Source organism: Trichomycterus rosablanca, chromosome 5, assembly GCF_030014385.1.
Source record: "Trichomycterus rosablanca isolate fTriRos1 chromosome 5, fTriRos1.hap1, whole genome shotgun sequence".
In the NCBI taxonomy this organism is placed as follows: Eukaryota; Metazoa; Chordata; class Actinopteri; order Siluriformes; family Trichomycteridae; genus Trichomycterus; species Trichomycterus rosablanca.
This window is the reverse complement of record NC_085992.1, coordinates 35,740,856-35,761,742: the sequence shown is the minus strand read 5'-3', so window position 1 is coordinate 35,761,742 and position 20,887 is coordinate 35,740,856. Positions and strand designations below refer to the sequence as shown.

The following is a 20,887-nucleotide window of genomic DNA, read 5'->3' as shown; positions in this document are numbered from 1 at the left end:
CAGACGTCCGGTTTTAGTCCGGCTTTTCAGCTGCCAGTCCTCCATTCACGCAACGCTAGGACGGACACTTAAAAATCCTCCTTTTGGAGTAAACTGGTTTCATTTTTTATTAATATTATCTGTCATTGGCTCAGGTACATGTCAGAACAAATGCTTTGTATTTCATTGGTTTAACAGCCTCCTTTCACCAGTGCTACCACTGGCCAATCGCAGAAGGTCCGCCCTCTAAATGCTAGTCTGTGATTGGGTGGTTGAATTTCGCCCGCTCGCTCTGGTCTGTATACACCGCTACCTGAGTCAATCACTCAGCTCTCATGCTCAGGAACGCTGTGAAAATGCCAAAAAGTAAACTTTTAGAGGCAGCGAGGAACGGACTTAAATATGAAAAGTAGACACAACATTTAGTGAGTAAAACAATAATTTGTTATAGAATTCTTGCTTAATTTGGTCAAAAACTCTGTTATATGGGTTCTGGATTCATTCTGTGTGTTGCAGTATCATGTCCCCCTGTTCCTAATATGAGGTCCGTCTTTTGGGTGTAATGTCCGGCATTTTGGGGTGTAATGTCCTCCTTTTTGTTAGTATGAATCTGGCCACCCTAAGTACAACCCTGCAGCTTTGTGGAGAACAACAGAATTAGTTTAGTCTGATTTTAAAATTGTTATAACCGTGGCGATGTGACGTCATGCGTCACGCGACGTTGGTAAGACGGCGGACGTAGTACGTCTGAGGTTGAGTGAATACACTTGTGTACTGAAAGAGTGTACTGCTTTACCGGCCGAGCAGTGCACACTGCCTCCAAGTTAGTACGTACTGTTTAAGTATGCAATTTTGGATCCAGCCCTAATGTTCCCTATCTTTTGTTTCCTGCACAAAAATATTGAGACACACCTCTTAATCATTGAATTCAGGTGTTTTATTGAGTGCCATTGACGCTGGTATATAAAATCAAGCACCTAGCAATTCAGTCTGCCACTACAGACATTTGAAAGAATCTCTGTGATCGTAGTTAAAACATCTTGATGCATGCTCAGGTACACAAATCCACAAAGTTGAATCAGTGCATCTAGACACCAAACTTTGCGTCCAGATGAACTGATTCAACTTTGTGGATCTTATAAGCAGGGGCAATTTAATGCATGGGCTTACCTGGGCTTCAGCCCAGGGGCCCCGAATAATTGAGGGCCCGGATTGGCTGTTTTATTTATTTTGTTAGTTATTTTGGTTAATAGGAATGGGGAAGCTTACAAACCAATGATTTTGTAAATCATTTACACATTATTCATATTTCTGACTGTTGATTGGGCAGATGAACTCTAACGAGCTTCTGTAGTTCTGATCGATGGTTTTAGTTAAGCAACGTGAACGTTAGAGCTAGCGCGTTATACTCCACTCTGCCAGTCACAAATGCCAGCGGGGAGCGGTCTTTTTCCAAACTTGCAATAGTTAAAAATAAACTGCGAGCTGAATGTGAGCTATTATCTCCAAATTTGAAGAACTTGTAGTGAATCTACCTAGAGGTGTCTTTCCTGCTGAAATGTCTACAAGAGCAGTAACTCATCCAGGTAATAACTAAGATGTTTTAAACTGCATGTGGTTTCTGTGTAACATTATTTTTTTACAGAAATGATTTGGATTTTGCATGAACTGCATTTATTTAGCATCACGTCTGCTTTGCAGATTCTGCTTACTACTTTATTATAAAAACACAAGTTGTCAGGAAGAGCTTTAATATACAGACTGTATCTTTATAAAATACCATGAGCATATTTATTGAGCATCTGAATATGGAACTTGACTTTGACACAATGACACTCTTCACTTGTGAAATTCTCCAGATATTTCAAAGTGCCATCACTCCAAAATACTTGACAATGTTTGCTTCCACAGAATGAAGTAATAAATAAAATGTGGGAGAAATGTTAAATTGGGCACCCAAATATAACCAACGTGTAAAAAACGGTGAATACTGATCATGATGATAAACAGTCATGTGAGTCTGAAGTCTGGATGCTAATATTCACGTTGAACATGATACCAAAGCTCCTGAACATAAGCGGATACCCGATACGGACATTCTACATGTAACCAACCCCACTTACTGACAGCTTCTGTAGCCAAGTTACGCAAAACATCACAAGCATCAGGATAATGGAATTTAGGGTAAATCGTCTTCTTTGTTTATAGCGTATTTTAATAGCAGGATTTAGAAAATATTAAACCCAATCCCAATCTAGCTAGATTTAGAACTTTAACCTGTCTAGGGTGTTTCCTATCATTCACCCAGTGAATCGTACCACCAGCGACCCTGAATATAATAAAGAGGTGGTAAAACAGACAATGAATAAATGAATGAATAAAAACAGCACACTTTTATGGTAAAAAGTAAAACAGACAATGAATGAATGAATGAATGAAAGCAGCACACTCTCACTGTTTGTTACCTGGAGAACACAGCAGCTGGTTTACCTGCTTTCCATCATTTAGCATCATTAAGGGGTTGAGTGCCTCCCACAACATGGGAACTTTCTTTATGACACAGAAAATGTCTAGTGTCATGTGGAAGATCAGAATCCCTTGAGCAATTAATAACAGTCATCCAAACAAAGGATTATTTAAACAGATTAAATTATGAACAGGAAGCTGTAGGAATGAATCTAAAGCGAGTTTTATGGTAAGAGCAACCATTCGAGCTGATCTGTAGCGCATCTGTGTTTTCCCCTATATGACAAAGCAAAGAACAAAAACAAATTCATCTCTGTCTTAAACCTCTTCAGAGAGAATTTGTTTTATATGGAAAAGAGTATTTAATGTTTAGTCCTGATTGGTTATGGTATGTCAAGAGTTACTATAGACTCTGCATTGTCATGTCTAAAAAGAGATTATCATTGTTACCTACTACTAAAATATGAAATTTAAGACAATGCCCACTTTTTTTAATGCATTTTCTCCTCATTTACCTCCCGATTTAGCGCACTCAATTTTGTCTTCGCTGCTGAGAGATGCCAGATTGCATCCGAGGAGAGAACGTCGCTGTACACGCCTCTTTCGGCACGTGTACAGTCCTCCTCTTCTCCCCCATGCAATCTGGACAGATGTCTCTTCTGCCAATCAGGGACCTTACACAGCACATGAAGAACCACCCACACACACATAGACCGGCCCCACCCTGCAGATACGGTGGCCAATTAGTATCTGATGCAGGCACTGCCAATTATGCCCACTAGATGCCCAGCCGAAAGGTGGCAACACCGAATTTCTAAACGGGGAGTTCAGAAACTCGGTGCTGGTGTGCAAGACAATGCCCACTTTTAAGTTCATTCATTGTCTGTTTTACCACCGCTTTATCCTGGTCAGGGTCACTGTTGGTGCAATTCACTGGGAGAAAGGTAGAAAAAACCCTGGACACGCCAGCCCATCACAGGGCAAACACGCTCACGAACACAAACACTTCTAGGGCAATTTTGTAGCTCCAATTAACCTGACTCCATGTCTTCGGACTGTAGGAGAAAACCGGAGTTCCTGGAGGAAACCCACATGAGAACATGCGAACTCCACACAGAAAGGACCCAGATCGCTCCACCTAGGAATCAAACCCAGGACCTTCTAGCTGTGAGGCGACAGTGCTACCCACTAAGCCACCCCTGTACCACAAGGGTCAAATTTAGTGTGGCTATGCAGGAACTCGCATACACAGACACATCAGCTACACATTACATATTCATACACAGTACACATTACGTATTCTTTACCAACCCACACAGAGGTACATGATATATCGTTAGTGGGTCTTCAATATTCTTTTACATATTTTAAATGATAAATCTCTCCCAAATACACATTTGGTCTGCTTTTACTATTACTCCTTTTTAACCAGAATAAATGAAGAATAAATTAAATTAAACACAGTGGGGGCAAAAAGTATTTAGTCAGCCACTGATTGTGCAAGTTCTCCTACTTAGAAAGATGAGAAAGGTCTGTAATTTTCATCATAGGTACACTTCAACTATGAGAGACAAAATGAGGGGGGAAAAAATCCAGGAAATCACATTGTAGGATTTTTAAAGAATTTATTTGTAAATTATGGTGGAAAATAAGTATTTGGTCAATAACAAACAAGCAAGATTTCTGGCTCTCACAGACCTGTAACTTCTTCTTTAAAAAGCTCTTCTGTCCTCCACTCGTTACCTGTATTAATGGCACCTGTTTGACCTCGTTATCTGTATAAAAGACACCTGTCCACAGCCTCAAACAGTTAACCATGGCCAAGACCAAAGAGCTGTCGAAGGACACCAGGAAGAAAACTGTTGACCTGCTCCAGGCTGGGAAGAGTGAATCTACAATAGGCTAGCAGGTTGGTGTGAATAAATCAACTGTGGGAGCAATTGTAAGAAAATGGAAGACATACAAGACCATTGATAATCTCCCTCGATCCCGTGGGGTCAAAATGATCATGAGAACGGTGAGCAAAAATGCCAGAACTACACGGAGGGACCTGATGAATGACCTGCAGAGAGCTGGGACCAAAGTAACAAAGGCTACCATCAGTAACACACTACGCCGAGAGGGACTCAAATCCTGCAGTGCCAGGCGTGTCCCCCTGCTTAAGCCAGTACATGTCCAGGCCTGTCTGATGTTTGCCAGAGAGCATATGGATGATCCAGAAGAGGATTGGGAGAATATCATGTGGTCAGATGAAACCAAAATGGAACTTTTTGGTAAAAACTCAACTCATCGTGTTTGGAGGAAGAAGAAGAACCCAAGAACACCATACCTACTGTGAAGCATGGGGGTGGAAACATCATGCTTTGGGGCTGTTTTTCTGCAAAGGGGACAGGACGACTGATCCGTGTTAAGGGAAGAATGAACGTGGCCATGTATCGTGAGATTTTAAGCCAAAACCTCCTTCCATCAGTGAGAGCATTGAAGATGGAACGTGGCTGGGTCTTCCAGCATGACAATGATCCCAAACACACCGCTCGGGCAACGAAGGAGTGGCTCTGTAAAAAGCATTTCAAGGTCCTGGAGTGGCCTAGCCAGTCTCCAGACCTCAACCCCATAGAAAATTTGTGGAGTCCGTGTTGCCCCAAAACATCACTGCTCTAGAGGAGATCTGCATGGAGGAATGGGCCAAAATACCAGCTACAGTGTGTGCAAACCTGGTGAAGACTTACAGGAAACGTTTCACCTCATTGTCATTGCCAACAAAGGTTATGTTACAAAGTATTGAGTTGAACTTTTGTTATTGACCAAATACTTATTTTCCACCATAATTTACAAATAAATTCTTTAAAAATCCTACAATGTGATTTCCTGGATTTTTTTTTCTCATTTTGTCTCTCATAGTTGAAGTGTACCTATGATGAAAATTACAGACCTCTCTCATCTTTTTAAGTAGGAGAACCTGCACAATCAGTGGCTGACTAAATACTTTTTGACCCCACTGTAAGCTGCAAAGTCATCTGCCATTTCTAAATAACCAACTTAACAAACAAACAGAGACAAATATTTTACACTGCTGAATAGTGAGGATGTGGATTCTGTTTGGAATAGATTAAATACTACAGATAAACTATTTTTATACCAAAACATTTAAGACAACTTGCTTACCATGTCATCAATAATCATTCTGTGATTAGAATTAGTAATTAAAATATTTAAAAATCTACTGTATAAATTATTTGTTATAATTATGTTTACCTTTTTATTTGACTGGTCAAATACTTTTAAGGGATTTCATATAAAAAGGTATAAATGATTAAGCACATTGCCATTAATAAAATGAACTGTGCTAACAGCAGTGCTAAAACCTCTATTTAAAAAAAAATATATATATTTATATATACATATTAAACATAAACATAAGTGACAGAGTGGGTTACAAGAGAGATTACACTTTACATCTTAAAAAGAAGAAAAATATATATATGTTTTTAAGTATTAGTAATAAATAATACCTGCTCTGTGGTGGTCCTGACCATTGAAGAACAGGGTGAAAGCAGGCTAAAAAGTATGTAGAGAAATAGATGGACTACAGTCAGTAATTGTAGAACTACAAAGTGCTTCTATATGGTAAGTGGAGCTGATAAAATGGACAGTGAGTGTAGAAACAAGGAGGTGGTTTTAATGTTATGGCTGATCAGTGTATTTTAAAACTATATATATTTTATATTGTAAACTTTACAGCCATTGATGCTTTCTTTATCCTCTACAACTTGACATGCCCACAGATGAGGCTAAGGTATATGCTAAAAAACTCTAGTATTCTTTGGTTCCAGCTGCAAACAAGCATTTCCAGTTCTGAACCTTTTTTTGGTGGAAACATGCCGGTTTAAAAAAAAAAACAGTTTAAAATTACGTCCGCGAACCAGAACAGAGCCCATTCCATGCTGGTCAAAAGGGGTTAACAGTGAATGCCTGGCTTAATGTAGATCTCTTATTCCATCTACACACAGTCATTTCAGACATTATTAACATTACCTAACTAAATAGTACTTTGCATAAGAATAAATAAACCTACTTAATTGTTTATACTTGTCTGAATTTAGCAGTGTAAGAGAAACAACGCCAAGAGATAAGTTATAAACATCAGATTTCTTGACACACAGACAATTCTGAACTCACAGACATAATGCCACATCTCCAAATAAATCAGATGGACTACATATCCATTATTCTGCCACTCTGACAGCTAACTTTCTCAAAGAGAATACATTTTAATTGCCAGTTAAAGTCCTACAAGATAAAAGAGGAAACTATATGTAGATTCAGTAACGTATGGGTGTCAGAACAGTCTAAATAGGTAGGATAAAAAGAATTCATTTAAATGCTTTAAAATTCTTTCGACAATAAGTGCTCCATAAAATGCATGTCAACAAGTGTAAGTAATGATTAGCAATTTTACCAACAGAAGCACAGCTTGCGTTTGGTTTTCTGGCAGCCTTCAATCCTTTTACAGCTAAATTATATGGGGCAACAGCAATCAAAAGCTTTGACTGGTCTATTGTTTCCATTTCAATTTCACTCCTCGTGTGGAGTTGAATTCAATATTTTTTTCTTTTGATCTGCCATTGTTAAATTATAACTGCCATCAAGCAACCTGTCAATTTGGAAGATCTGCACAGCTTACACTTGACTATGACAAGCTGGAATATTTTTAAGCAATGATAATGCATCCAGTCTGCAGTCTGTCCATGAACAGCAAAAGAGATGAGCTTAAGCTTTCGGGCAGAACGAAAGCCAGTTATAGTACTTTCATTGCTTTAAATGGTTTCACTGGGAAAATACAGTAAGCGTTTAAACTCTGGGCTGGATGTCTAAAGATGAAATGGCGCCGTGCAAAGCAAGACGTAATGTGGTCATACTCCACTCTTAATGTGTCTGCCTTATTATTCAGTTGAATATGACTGGAACTATTAACACAAGCTGTGTCTGAACATCCTAATCACTGTACTCTGTTCATGGCATCCAAGAAATGGTGATGTTTAACAATAGAGAAGCTAAATATACTGAAGACTACAAAAGAAAACACGTTTAATAGCAAAGAAATCACACACACATCAACCTAGACTTATTATTTATTTAGTTGTTTTACGTCAACCTTACACCATGGTTATATTCACGGCAGTAAGGGTAGATAATTCTCATATCAGTCTATTATCCTTGTCAAGTGCTGTTCTAATACACCAACCAGGCATAACATTATGACCACTGACAGGTGTAGTGAATAACACTGATTATCTCTTCATCACGGCACCTGTTAGTAGGTGGGATATATTAGGCAGCAAGTGAACATTTTATCCTCAAAGTTGATGTGTTAGAAGCAGGAAAAATGGGCAAGCGTAAGGATTTGAGCGAGTTTGACAAGGGCCAAATTGTGATGGCTAGACAACTGGGTCAGAGCATCTCCAAAACTGCAGCTACTGTGGGGTGTTTCCGGTCTGCAGTGGTCAATAGCTATAAAAAGTTGTCCAAGGAATGAACAGTGGTAAACCGGCGACAGGGTCATGGGCGACCAAGGCTCACTGATGTGGGGAGCGAAGGCCGGCCCGTGTGGTCCGATTCAACAGACGAGCTACTGTAGCTCAAATTACTGAAGAAGTTAATGCTGGTTCTGATAGAAAGGAGTCAGAATATACAGTTGCAGGGCTGTTTTGGCAGCAGAAGGGGGACCAACACAATATTAAGAAGGTGGTTATAATGTTCTGCCTCATCGGTGTGTGTTGTTCTTTAAATGCTCTTTTTTTCTTAAGAAAAATGTTTTTATATTGGCTTAGTTAAAGATTTTTGTTATGGTCTTTGGTATTGTTTTAGATTGTCATTCCTGGCATGGTGGCTCGGTGGGTAGCACTGTCACCTCACAACAAAAAGGTCCTGGGTTCGATTCCCAGGTGGAGCGGTCTGGGTCCTTTCTGTGTGAAGTTTGCATGTTCTCCTCGTGTCTGTATGGGTTTCCTCCAGGAGCTCCGGTTTCCTACCACAGTCCAAAGACTTGCAGGTGAGGTGAATTGGAGATACAAAAATGGGCAGTTGTAGCCTAGTGGTTAAGTTACTGGACCAGTAATCAGAAGGTTGCCGGTTCAAGCCCCACCAATTCCAGGTTGCCATTGTTGGAACCTTAACTCTCAATTGCTTAGATTGTAAGTCGCTTTGGATAAAAGCGTCTGCCAAATGTCGAAAATGTAAAATTGTCCATGACTGTGACAAAAAAACTTGAACTTGTGTAACCAGTAATTACCTGTCCTGTCATGAATGTAACCAAAGTGTGTAAAACATGACATAAAAATTCTAATAAAATTTAATAAAATAAAAGAAAGGTATTCTCAATCTAGATTTAATCACCCATCATGAAGTAAAAACGTTTTAGAGTATAGAGGTAGTATTAGCCAGGAGATGTGCAGTACCTGGTTTACATCTTATATACTTGTAATTTTATCCTTAGAATCCTTAGACCAGGGAATATTTTCCATTATGTTATAAGGGGCCTTTACATGCTGTTTAGAAAACCCCAGGCATTTGTCTTCCACTCAACAGTTTTCTGTCTTACCATTCTGCATTAAGGCCAGATTTATAGAGAATGGTCCATCCATCAGGTACTCCAATCCCTGCACAGCACTACTGGAGCTTTTTTACAGTAAATGTTAGGTGATGTTGGATGCCCAACTCAGATTCAAGGCTGTGCAAAAGCTTCTTCTATTTAAAAATGGAAAAATATTGAGGCCACTGTGGACCTGGAAACACTTAAAAGCTTCAGATATTGTTTTATATCCTTGTCCTGACCTAGGTCTTGCCACACTTGGATTGCAGGAATCCACAGACAGTTCTTTGGACTTTATTGCTTGTTTTTTGTCCTCAAAATGCAAACTGCCAATTGTAGCCATTTATAGACCCATGAGTGTGTGTTGAATCAATTTAAGTCCAATCGAAAGTTCAAGGCATGTTTCAATGCAAACTAGACACACCTGTACACAATTTGAGATGGATGGACGGACGGACGGACGGACAGATACTTTATTTATCCTGAGGGAAATTATTGAAAGGATTTGTGTTGGCTGGGAATCGAACCCTTGGAAGACAGCTATGATCACCACTATACCACCATTGCAGATAATAAAAATCATAAAAATCTTACTATGGATGACGTAGATTGATGATAATAAATGCCAACAGAAAATCAAATCACAACAAAAGGAAATCCTGTGCGTAAAAGTTCAAGGGTCTACATACTTTCAGAATCCACTGTGTATATCTAAATCAAGACACTAATTTTAAAACATGTAAGAGTACTGTGGACATTGGCTAATCGGGCATTCGATGGCATTAATAACCAGTATTGTTCTAATATTTTTAAGAACAAATATCCACTTCGAATGTAAACACAAACTGCAACCTATTTGACTATTTTATAAAAAAGAAACAAAAGTAAAAATGCATAATAATATTGGAATAATATCTGTATCATCTACTGATCAATGAAAATGTAATTATCAGCATTGGATCATCATGGGTTTGGCTGCTAATTAAAGCTGGTATGTGATGACGCAGTTATTGTATTGTGGAGGAGATTAATGGTTAGGCATGACTGGGTTGCTGTGCCTGCAGTGTGGAAGATTGACAATGTTTGTTTGTTTATTAGGATTTTAACGTCATGTTTGACACTTTGGTTACATTCATGACAGGAACGGTAGTTACTCATTACACAAGGTTCATCAGTTCACACAAGGTTATTTCAAACACAGTCATGGACAATTTTGTATCTCCAATCCACCTCACCTGCATGTCTTTGGACTGTGGGAGGAAACCGGAGCACCCAGAGTAAACCCACACAGACACGGGGAGAACATGCAAACTCCACACAGAAAGGACCCGGACCGGCCCACCTGGGGATCGAACCCAGGACCTTCTTGCTGTGAGGCGACAGTGCTACACACTTAGCCACCGGGCCGCCCGAAAGATAAAATGTGTCCACTTGTTTATCTACTGAATATGATTACATGGTTATGAGGGACCCTCTGATGCACCAATAAGGGAATTCTCACTCACACACACTTATTTTATATTAAAAAAATCTTTATATTAAAATTCAGGACACATAATCACGTGTATCCTAATGGTGTGCACATTAAGCACACCTATCCATCAATTAATTGTGAGCTATGAAGTCTTTTAATAAAAAATATTGATTGTAATATTTATATATTTATTTATTTATTAGAATTTTAATGTCATGTTTTACACACTTTGGTTACATTTATGAAAGAAACAGTAGTTACTTGTTACACAAGATTCATCAGTTCACAAGTTCAATATCAATATCAAAAACAAGGACAATTTAGTATCTCCAATTAACCTGGGGCAGCACTGTTGCCTCACAGCAAGAAGGTCCGGGTTCGCTCCCCAGGTGGGGCGGTCCAGGTCCTTTCTGTGTGGAGTTTGCATGATGGATGGATGGATGGATGGATGGATGGATGTTCTCCCCGTGTCCGCGTGGGTTTACTCCGGGTGCTCCGGTTTCCTCCCACAGTCCAAAGGCATACAAGTGAGGTGAATTGGAGATACAAAATTGTCCATGACTGTGTTTGATATAACCATGTGAACTGATGAAGCTTGTGTCATGAATGTAACCAAAGTGGAAAACATAACGTTAAAATCCTAATAAACAAACAAACTCCAATTAACCTAACTGCATGTCTTTGGATTGTGGGAGGAAACCGGAGCTTTCGGAGGAAACCCATGCAGACACGAGGAGAACATGCAAACTCCACACAGAAAGGACATGGACCGCCCCACTTGGGGATCAAACCCAGGACCTTCTTGCTGTGAGGCGACAGTGCTACCCACTGAGCCACCGTGTCACCCTGTTTAAGTAATAAATGATAAAACTATTACGCATCAAAATCACTATAAAACATCTATAAAGCCAGTTTGCATTACTATGGATTCTCATTGCATGGTGATCTCTGCACATGTAAATATGTGTCATATGTTTTTGCATCAAGTCCCAGGATAAAGCTAGAACTTTGCTTATCATCTAATAATAACTACACTAATGTGTTAGAAAAAGCTTTAATATACAGACTGCATCTTTATTTATTGATTAACATGTTTAGTTAGTGCATGCAATGAAATATTAGTTACTGACCTTGGAACAAATGTACATTTTGAACGCTGAACTAGTTTTGCTCAGTGTTTATGTTCATCCTCCTGTTCTCAAGTGCTGCTACAATAAACTACTTAAAGCAATAAAAAGTTTATTTTCATTTATTTTTATGTAATCTTCACAATTATACATTCACATCATTTAGAGACTAAATCCTTTTCCAGATAATTAACCTTTTAATGAGCTGTTTTTAATCATATTTATGTGCATGCTTTTAAGTACATAAGTTTTGTTTATAAGTAAAAAGACATTAAGATTAAGTACATTAAATAACAAAAACAAAAGTAATCAAATTCTGGTGTATGCTTAATGTAGTGTGAAATTAAAATAAATTATAATGCTGTGTGTGTGTGTGTGTGTGTGTGTGTGTGTGTGTGTGTGTGTGTGTGTGTGTGTGTGTGTGTGTGTGTTTACTGGCAATAAAATATTAAATTGGCAAGTATATTTCAGGTGGTGCTACTGACTTGGGATTGACTTGGGCATCCAAACAGGCACAACTGACCTGTTCTCTAAAATGACCAGAAACATGACCAGAAAAAAACAGCCACTGGCACAGTTACAAACTAAATCAATCTTCTGTTAAAAAGAGGGAAGAAATGCGCTCAAGTGGCGCAGTGGTCAGATCCGCTGGCCACCACCGCTGGAATTTAACCAGCTATCAATCAACGGGGTGCCATCTGGGGGGCAACTGGGAGTTTGCGTTAGCTTGTGAAATGATTTCAAAATGAGGGAATTGAAGATTACTAGATTGGAAACAAATGAAAAGAATTTAAAAAAAAAAACTTAAGTAAATTAAATAAATTATACCGATCAGCCATAACATTAAAACCACCTCCTTGTTTTCACACTCACTATCCATTTTATCAGCTCCACTTACCATATAGAAGCACTATGTAGTTCTACAATTACTGACTGTAGTCCATCTGTTTCTCTGCATGCTTTGTTAGCCCCCTTTCATGCTCTCCTTCAATGGTCAGGACCCCCACAGGACCACTACAGAGCAGGTATTATTTGGGTGGTGGGTCATTCTCAGCACTGCAGTGACATTGACATGGTGGTGGTGTGTTAGTGTGTGTTGTGCTGGTATGAGTGGATAAGACACAGCAGCGCTGCTGGAGTTTTTAAACACCTTACTGTCACTACTAGACTGAGAATAGTCCACCACCTAAAAAAAATATCCAGCCAACAGCGCCGTGTGAGCAGCGTCCTGTGACCACTGATCAAGGTCTTGAAGATGACCAACTCAAACAGCAGCAATAGATGAGTGACCGTCTCTGACTTTACATCTACAAGGTGGACCAACTAGGTAGGAGTGTCTAATAGAGTGGACAGTGAGTGGACACGGTATTTAAAAGCTCCAGCAGCACTGCTGTGTCTAATCCACTCATACGAGCACAACACATACTAACACGCCACCACCATGTCAGTGTCACTGCAGTGCTGAGAATCATCCACCACCTAAATAATACCTGCTCTGTGGTGGTCCTGTGGGGGTCCTGACCATTGAAGAACAGCATGAAAGGGGGCTAACAAAGCATGCAGAGAAACAGATGGACTACAGTCAGTAATTGTAGAACTACAAAGTGCTTCTATATGGTAAGTGGAGCTGATAAAATGGACAGTGAGTGTAGAAACAAGGAGGTGGTTTTAATGTAATGGCTGATTGGTGTATGTTTCTATGACCAGCTTTTCTTTACTGATGCAGCCCAGTTAACAAAACTGTAGAGCACTGGTTTACAACAGCTAGAACCTCAGTGTCAAAAGCAAACACGTATTTAGGACAGCACTGCTGATCACTGCCAGACATGACCATGCTAACACAGCAAAATATAACCTCTGCATGCTCCCTGCAGAGCCCAGAACTCCCCATTCTGATCTTAAACAAGGAAGTGCTGATAATAATGTGTCCAGGATTTTACGGTATTGGGTAATTACAACCTAATGCAATACTTCAACCCTCTTCCTTGTAATGCTGTTTCCCTTCTGGCAAAATTTCATAACGAAAACTCCTGCAGCTTCCTGTCATTTCCTAGATATTACAATTCTGCTTCATCTAAATCTGCCCATTAGCTTCACAACGGTATCAATGCCATTAGCAAATAATCAGAAATGTGTGCATAATCTAACAGTGCTTTAGTGTTTTGACCAGTGTTTGGAACGTGTCCTCAATTTGAACTAACACACAAGCTTGCTTACATCATCTCAGCACAATCACTCATTTATTTCAAGTAAACAAAGTGCTGAAGAATCTACACAAGATTCCACACGGTTTCCAAATCCAATTTCATACCGCCTTAAATTCTTCTCTACACATTTGGCAAATGTATTTAAGCACATTTATCAGTAAGAGAGAGCAACAGGACATCACATAAAGGAAATGAACACTGTTAAATAATAAGAACACGGCATAAAGACAAGGACATCTTGTAAATGACAATGACATTTTTCTAATAAGCCCTTCAGCATTACACACTCTGAAACTGAGAGACACCTGCAGTACAGCACAAAGCATCATAAAATGAAAGTAAAAGGAACAGTCTTTTACAAAAAGGATGGGCTACAAATACAAACTACATTTTCAAAAACGTGAGACATTTTGTAAAATGCAAAATGGAGAATCTGTGCTTTGTTCATTTTCTTGAATCTTTATTTCACTAACAAAAGTAAAAAGATTTCCATAGTTTTCACTGATTAAGTTTTTTACATTTTGGAAATATAAACACATTTAGACGTTGATGCCTGCAACACACTCCAAAAAGGAGATTCAAATAATGTCCTTCACCATCTACCGTACATAACATTGTGAAAGAATTCACAAAATCTGGAGGGATCTCAGTACATGTAATGCAAAAGTCAGAAATCACTGGTACTGAATAAGAAAACGTCATCCTTCTGTAATAAATACAGCCAAATAGGCTCAAAAGGCGCCCAGGTGGCTAGCACACCAGCGCCGAGATTATGAACTCCTCAGTTCGAAACTCGATGTTGTCACCGGTCGGCTGGGCGCCATCTAGCGGGCATAATTGGCAGTGCCTGCAGCAGACACGGTCCTGCTAGGGCAGGATGACCGGACTATGTGGGACCCTGATTAGCAGATAGAGAGGCGCCTGTGCAGAGTGCATAGGTGAAAAAGGGTTCTGCTAAGGGCTGTGCGTGGGTCGGAGGAGGCGTGAGCAGCAATATATCCACCTCGACTGCAATCAGGGATCCCCCAGCAGCAGAAGACAAACTGACTACACTAAATTGAGAGAAAATGGGAGAAATGCATAAATAAAATAGAAAAAAAAAGTAAGGTCAACCAAAGTCTCTGCAAGCAACCATGGGTCAAAGAAAATCAATCAAGAACATTTCCCAGTGTAAGATAACAATTCAGTCTTTAACCATCTACTGTACATAATATTGTAAAATAATTCACAAAATCTGGAGAGATCTCAGTATATGAAATTCAAGGCCAGAAATTACTGTTGAACAGGCATGATCTTTAAGCCCTTAGATGGTACTGCATAAGAAAATGTCATCCTATTGTAATAAATATAGCCAAATAGGCTTAAAGGACTTCAGATAACACTTGTCACTTAACACAGTCTGCCACTGCACACTATTACACAAAGAGAAAGCATACATCAATTCTATATAAAAACGCTGCCAGGTTCTCTAGGCTTACTCTCATCTCAGATGGATCAAAAGGCAGTGGAAATGTGTGTTGTGGTCGGATAAGTCCACATTTTAGCTTATTTTCAGGATGAAAAAAAATGAACATCAAGTCTTCTGTGCCAAAGATGAGGACCATTCAAACTGTCAGCAGCAAAAGATGCAACAGTGAACATCTGTCATGGTACGGGGGTGCATCATTGCCCACACTGACACAGAGCGCAGTGGTGCATATTAGAATTTTAGAGAGACACATGCTGCCATCAAGGCAACGTCTTTTTCAGGGAACTCCATAATTATTTCAGCAAGACAATACCAGGCCTCATTCTGCAGTCACTACAACAGTGTGGCTTTATAAGCACCGGACGCGTGTGCTTTAGTGGCCTGTCTGGAGTCCAGCTCTGTATCCTTTTAAAGATGTATGGGACATCATGAGGAGTAGAATAAACAACGGTGTCCACAGACTGTTGAGCAGTCTCGTATCAAGATAGAATAGAGAAAAAATCTACCCGCAAACCAGCAAAACTTGGTACTATTACAAGGTTAATTATATTTAAGGAGGAATAAATGCTATGGGGTTGTTTATCAGGTATTGGTCTAAACCAGTAACGGAAAATTCTTCAGCATACCAAGACATTTCGGAAAATTGTGTACCTCAAACTTTGTAAAAACAGAAGGAGAAAAGCCCAATTCAGATCCATAAAGGCAAAGTTGGGTAAGTTTGGTGTGGAAGAACTTGACTGCCCCCCCACAGAGCCCTGATCTCAACCCCATCTAACACCTTTGTGATGAACAACAGATATTGCAAGCCAGGTCCTTTGGTCCAACATCAGTTGTTCACCTGAATGATTGGGTAAATATTCCCACAGACCAGTGGCGGCTGCTGGTCTTTCAAAGAGGGGAAGCTCATTGTCGGCTTACATCATAAAATTTGTCAATTTATTTATATATAAATTCTGCCCTCTGTTCCTTTTCAAGAAAATGGCCTGAAATGGGTTACAGTTTGTCTTTCGACTTCACTCGCAAAATCCGCGATGGGACTGAAGCTCTAAGTGATGGTGTAGATCTCAAAATAGCTGTCAATCAAAACGGGATTCAGCCTTTCGACTGATCCTCCAATCATCTTGCAGAAGCTCAGCGTCCAGACCCGCCCACAGCTCCTTTCACCCACAGAGACGCTCAGCGTCTGGGGGCGGGACAAAATCGTGGCATTTATCCAATGACCGGCGAGTTTCGAAGCAATGAAAAAAAACGTTCCATGCAGTTCCATAGAAGTGAATAGACGCTCAGCTTCTACGGGCAAATGCATTGACCCTCCGGGAATGTATGAGAAGTTAACAAAATCGAGTCAGTCGATTTGTGATAAGTAGCTGATTCTGAACGAACTCGTCTTCAAGATGAATGTGTTCTAATGCATTTGTAGTCAATGAAATGTTAACACATCTGTACATATTTGACCATTAAATTTTTGACATTTTAGGGGAAGCTGAGCTTCCCTTGCAGTCTTAGAGAAATCGCCACTGCCACAGACACAATCCAAAATCCTGTAGAAAGCTTTCCCAGAAGAGTGGAACATGTTACTGTAAAGGGGGATAAACTCTATATTAATGCTAGGGGTGCACTGATCCGATAATCTGTATTAGTATCGGTTCGATATTGGCCCAAATCACTGGATCGGACATCGGAAGGAAAAAAACGTGTAATCCGATCCTTACTGTTGCTTAATGTAAATAACACTTAATGTAAATAAGGCCATTCAGAAATTAAAACACATTGATCTACTTAAACTTTCAGCATTTAAAAAAATCATCTACTACAGCCACATCTGAAAACACTGTTTAAACACAAAAAAATTGATTTATAAATGATAAATCGCTCACCTGAGATAAAGAAAACCTATCCTGTCCCGGCTCACATCCTCAACGATTAATCCATTAGTGTTATGAAATAAAACAAACTACACTGTTTCCCGTTTAGCCACAGATGTCCTCTTCAAAATCCAGCAAGGTTTTTTAATAAGCGCACTTTGGTTTTCAATCATCTAACTTAAGCGGAAAATCTCAACCAAAAACTGCATCAATTTTAATTGGTCCATCGCGTTTGATTGACATCCACATCTTCCAGTTGTAGACACTTTGGACGAGACGCCATGAAGCGAGATGTGTCACGTGAACAACAGCTCAAACATAAGTAAAACCAAAAATGTTGCTTAATGTTCTGTGTGTAAAAGTTCAAATGCAGTTTTGCATAAGTGTGATGTTGTAGGTTCTGTATTTATTCCTTTAGAATACTTGTTTCACAGTCTGAGCATTGTTATTTAGATAGCTAGTTTAACCATGGTGCATTGAGACATGTATTATTACTGCTTAGTTGTTTGAGAGGAGAAATGACGGTATCGGATTGGTATCGGTATCGGCAGATACTCAATTTGCAGTATCGGTATCGGACATAAAACAGTGGTATCGAGCCAGCCCTAATTAATACCTATGGATTTAAAATTGGCTGTCATAAAAATTCCAGTAGATGTAATGTGTAGGTGTCCCAATACTTTTGTCCATATAGTGTATGTAGCTTGATATTTTAAGACTTTTTAGGGTGACTTGTTGTATGCCCTTGTTTTTAAACTGAATATTTTATGCCAGAAAAAGCTTTACTTCAAAAGCTTTAATTACATGTTATTTAAAAAAATCTATTGCATCAAGATGAGCATGAACATTAATTATACCTGATACGTGTCAGCACCCAGATGTAGGTGCACTTCAATCAGCAAATTGTGAACACAATAATAAAAACATCACATGAAAAAAGAGCTTGACTTTAAAGTACCTGAAACAATAACAAGCACAGCAGGACATGTGTGATTTATTAGGCTGATTGCTAATTTGCACTTTGATATTTGAAAGTTCAAAGCAACATAAGGCAAATTAAAAGAGTTCTATGCAGCCAGAGTAGTGCAAGTCCAAACTGAATGATCATTATTTAATATTTTATTAGTCACAGCAGTGTATTTATAGCATGGACAAACAGCATCAGCAAAGTGGAACAGTGGTCACAAGTCAAATCTTACTGATAGGGGAAAGAGTAAATTAGCAAAATGCTCTAGAACACCATCCACAAAAAAGGCAAAAAATGGGGGGGGGGGGGGGTCAATCTTATATATTAGAGTCAGAACAACCCCCCCTCATAATTTGAACCATGCTTCAACACACCATAACAAGACAAGCACCACCAACAAGGACTTCATGACAGGGTTGCCATTGAAAAAGATGTGTATTAACCTTCAATAGTACAAACCTTCATCATATTTCTTACATCTTACATCATTCAATTTATAATTGAAGAAAGCCAAAGTATGCCTTTGAACCACAATGTCAATAATAGTCGGCATAGGCCGCTCAGGTGGCGCAGCGATAAAAAAAAAAAAAAATCTCGGCTCTGCCTACCGGCTGAGGCTGAGCGACCACATGAACAACGATTGGCCTGCTGTTCAGATAGGGGCGGGTTAAGCCGGATGGAGACTCTCTCTCAGACTGGTGCGATTACGACCTCTGCTGGCTGGTTGGTGGCGCCTGCACGGAGACGGGAAAGGAGTGCAGTAGAGGGTGTGGCTCTCCGTACACAGCGCTGTACTGCACTGCACTCGTCAAGTGTAGGTGATAAGATGTTCGATTGCTGTGCACGTTTCGGAGGGGGCGTGGAGCACTGCGGTCCTCCCCAATCAGGAGCAGGGACCAGCATTAGTGAGAAGATGATTGACGGGTAGAAATTGGATACGCTAAAGTTCTAGAACGACAATGCCTCTATATTTCCTGCTAAAATCATTCAAGAGTGGTTTGGTTTACATCAAGACGAGAAGATTCCATGGCTTCCCAAGCACCAGATTTATACACCATATTAACCATTTATAGGGAGTGCTTGAGAGTAGATGGTTCACATTTACATCAAAGTCAAGTCAGAGTGAACTTTATTGTCATTCAGACTATGCAGCTAGGAGTGCACAGCTGAACGAGATTGCGTTTCTCAAGCTCCAATGTGCAGAATATGAAAAAAAGAGCATATACAAGACAAAATATACATTAGGTTTTAAAAAAGATATACATTAAGTAAAAATACTGCACAGACATTGTAGACAGACATAAAATACATGTTAAGTAAAGTAAAAATATATATACACATTAAGTAAGAAATATTGCACATAATTTGCAGTGGTGAGATACCGGTGTAATAAATAAATAAAATGCTTGGTGTTAAACACTTGAGTTAATGCACAGAATATAATAGAAGAGTAGCAGCATGATGTCAGTTTTTAAATCTTAATAAATAAATGTGTTTAGAAAGTCCGTAAGTGTGAGCAGGTATGTTGTGTGTGCTGTTATAGGGAGTATTTAGCAGACACTTCAATCCAAAGCGACTTACAGTACTGTGACAGCATATTTTCTAAGCAATTAAGGGTTAAGGGCCTTGCTTAGGGGCCCAAAAGTGACAACCTGGCAGTGGTGTGGCTTGAACCAGCAACCTTTTGATTACTAGTCCAGTACCTTGACTACTAGACTACAACTGCCTATATAATGTAATATTTATCTAACTTTTTTCTAAGTTTAAGAAGTTGAAGTTTTTCTTTGAGAACATGTAATATTGCTAGGTGTTTTATTAAGTCTATCTTCGTCTACTCCCAGTACAAAGCGAGGAATACACAAGCGTGAAGATTCTGCAGCTGTACTGATTCGACTCCTATGTGTCGCTCGGTTAGTTAGTCATGTTTGGTGGGATTTTTAAACAGCACATACAATAGACAGTCGTACTTAGCTATAATAAGGTGTAAAAAAGAGAATTAATGTTTTCTGACGCTACAAAACAACAAACTGGATGATATCAACGTTATGAAATGAAAAGACTGGCAGGAATGTCGTCGAGCGCAGAGATGAATCGATTCAGGCGGCTGCTGTTCGACTTTCGTAGTGCGAAAAACGAGTAATTGTGACAAATACGTGAAACATTAGTTTAACGCGATGTGGCAGGACTTGCAAAGCTCGAGTCTAGTTAAAACAACCACACAGAGGCTATTAATAATAAACAAAAGATAAAAAGAAGAATAAAAAGCGAATAAGGGTTTATTATAACAAAACTGATCCAAGCTACACAATTCACAATGAAACGCTCTGAAACTAGAAACCGCTGTCCGCATTTAACCGCCGCAAATGTTGCATGACAATTTTGACCACATGTATAGAACAAACCAGACTTGAATGCATATTTAGTTGTTAATAAATGCTCGTTACTCACCTCTTGCTCCAGCTACAAGCGCGCTGTTTGTTTATTTGTGAGACTCCATCTGACTACATGCGTCATGTTCCGAGACTTCCGCCTCACTGCAAGAAGCGCAGCCAGACGCAGCCGAACCCGCGCATGCGCACAACACACGCAGGCAGTCACCCAGCAGCACTGCTACATATTTTGTGGTTGCGGTGCCCTCACATGTCTCATCAAGAAACTGAAAGAACTGCATTAAAGCAGCACACAGTAAACATTTAACCACACTGAAGTTTAAAGTTTAAAGGGAACTGCAGCAGGCACTGT

General features: G+C 39.5%; 1 protein-coding gene across 2 annotated transcripts in view; it reads right to left on the bottom strand.

Annotated features, from left to right (window-relative positions):
• The window catches only part of marchf8 (membrane-associated ring finger (C3HC4) 8), a 161,149-nt gene extending 140,481 nt beyond the window's left edge, over positions 1 to 20,668 (bottom strand). For both annotated transcript variants that reach the window (XM_062995125.1, XM_062995126.1), the window contains exon 1: positions 20,594 to 20,668. The gene's annotated coding sequence lies outside the window, so the exon portion shown is untranslated. The remainder of the gene's footprint in view (positions 1 to 20,593) is intronic.
• Positions 20,669 to 20,887: the final 219 nt, after the last annotated feature.